At 50.0% G+C, this 2,032-nt stretch overlaps 1 protein-coding gene across 5 annotated transcripts in view; it reads right to left on the reverse strand.

Moving 5' to 3' along the window:
• Nucleotides 1–1,455, reverse strand: part of Plekha7 (pleckstrin homology domain containing A7) — a 51,035-nt gene extending 49,580 nt beyond the window's left edge. For 4 of the 5 annotated variants that reach the window (XM_013347694.2, XM_013347693.2, XM_026781201.1 and 1 more), the window contains exon 1: nt 1,354–1,425. The gene's annotated coding sequence lies outside the window, so the exon portion shown is untranslated. Of the gene's footprint in view, nt 1–1,353 lie in introns of all 5 variants that reach the window. The other variant, XM_013347695.2, reaches the window with a different exon arrangement.
• Nucleotides 1,456–2,032: the final 577 nt, after the last annotated feature.

Consider the following 2,032-nt stretch of genomic DNA (forward strand, 5'->3'; position numbering starts at 1 on the left):
GAGAGAGAGAGAGAGAGAGAGAGAGAGAGAGAGAGAGAGAGAGAGAGTGTGTGTTTGGGACGCTGTGGAAGAGGGAAAACAGCACCTGACCTAGACTCATCTGAGGATGGATATTCAAGATGCCTTCTTCCTGACAGGCAACTCCTGAATAAGAGGAAGAGACTCTCAGGCCCTGAGAAGCATTTAGTATTTATCTTCATAGACAAGGCCAGCAGGCCGGCTCAGGGGAGGAAAGGGAAGGGCGGCACACGGCGAGGCTATGATGCTGCCCGGGTGGGGTGCTCGGGGCCTTGCAGGTCACATTAAGGATCTGTGTTCAGTTAGAGATCAGTGAGAAGCTACTGAGGGGGCCAAGCTCGGGCTACAAAAGGATGTGACTGGATCTTGGAAAGACCACTGGCTGAAGGACAGAAGGGAGGGGTGAGGACACAAGAAGATGCTTTCTCGGCACCTATCTCCCATTTCACAATGAAGTGTGACGATAAACTGTACACAGCCATGACAAACTACCACGACGCCACTCCAAAGTCTGTCTCTCCTGGTCCACAATTATTTACCCCCAGTGACGCTCAATCCCAATGTGGTAGTTCGAATGAAAAGCATCCCCCATAGGCTCCAGTATTTGAACACTTAGCTCCAAAGTAGTGCTGTCTGATGAGGTTTAGGTTGTGCAGCCTTGCTGGAGGGAGAAAGCTATTGGGGGTGAGCTTGGAGATTAAAAGCCTCAAGCCACATCCAGTCCCTCCCCCTTCATTTGCCCTTACAGTTTAAAAAGTGAACTCAGCTTCCACTTCGCACCTCCCTGCCATGAAGAACTCATGCCTCTGCAACTGTAACCCAAAATAAACCCTTTCCCCTGTACGTTGCTTCTGGTCACAGCACAGAAAAGGAACCACTACGCCCAGAAAGGGAAGACTTTCTGAAGAAGACTTTACCACCAAAGATAATTCTAGAAGCCACTGAACAAAATGATTTCAGAGCAGCTCCTAGACTACAGAATAGAAGAGGCTGTACTTCATGGCTAGGGTGATAACCAATTTTTAAGAAAAATAAAATAAAAAATAAAGACAGTGTCTCACTATGTAGTCCTGGCTAGGCTAGGGTAGACCAAAAGGTTATGTAGACCAGACAAGGCTGGCCTTGATGTGGAGAGATCTGTCTGCCTCTGCCTCCCGGATACTGGATTACAGGTGTGGGCCCACCACACTTGGCCATGATTTTATTAAGTCATTTAGACCTCATTAGTCTGAGTCTGAGACTCTCTAGCCTCCTAACTTCCTTTCCTGTCCCATGAAGGTGTTCCTGAGAACACTGCCTCTTAAGATGGCACGAATGGCCGGAGAGAGACAGTACCTTAAAAGAATACTTGCGGCTTATGCGATCCTCAGGGGCCACAGGGGAGATGACATAGCTGGGCAGAGGGATGCTCCCGAGAACTGCTTCTTCTCGGCTGTCTTTGGATGGAAAAACACATCAGAACAGCATTCTGGGAATCCCTTCTGCACCACCCCCTTTCCGGGTTCCAAATGCTTACCTGGCCCCTCTGCACTAACAGGACCCAGAAGTGAGGCCCGCAGAGCACTTTCCCCGAGGCAGAGAGGGGCATGAGTGCCAGCAGGACAGCATGCCACATGTTGTGGGGCAGAGACAAGAGCGGCTCTCCTGCTCTCCCTCCCTCCACATACCTCTCCACTGGACACTAAGCCCATGCCCTCCCCCACCTTCTGGGACAGCCCTTGCATTTAGCCCCCATCCACTTGAGCCTTGCCCCCCAGGACAATCCCTGGGATCGTCTCATCTGGCCCACACACATGTGTCTGTCCTTCCAACTCCTTATGCATCTAGAACTTTCCTCAAATGTGTCCTTGTAATGCCTATCTCCTCCCACACAGACAAAGCACCCACCATCCTTAAAACGCCAAATACAAATCCTAAGCCTTTTAAAAACGTCTTTCCAGAATTCCCAAAGACAAGCACTTGCTATTTCCCCTGAGGAACCTAAGGACTTTGTGTCTTCAAAAGCACTCAGCAG

The sequence above is a fragment of the Microtus ochrogaster genome, chromosome 8, assembly GCF_000317375.1.
Source record: "Microtus ochrogaster isolate Prairie Vole_2 chromosome 8, MicOch1.0, whole genome shotgun sequence".
In the NCBI taxonomy this organism is placed as follows: domain Eukaryota; kingdom Metazoa; phylum Chordata; class Mammalia; order Rodentia; family Cricetidae; genus Microtus; species Microtus ochrogaster.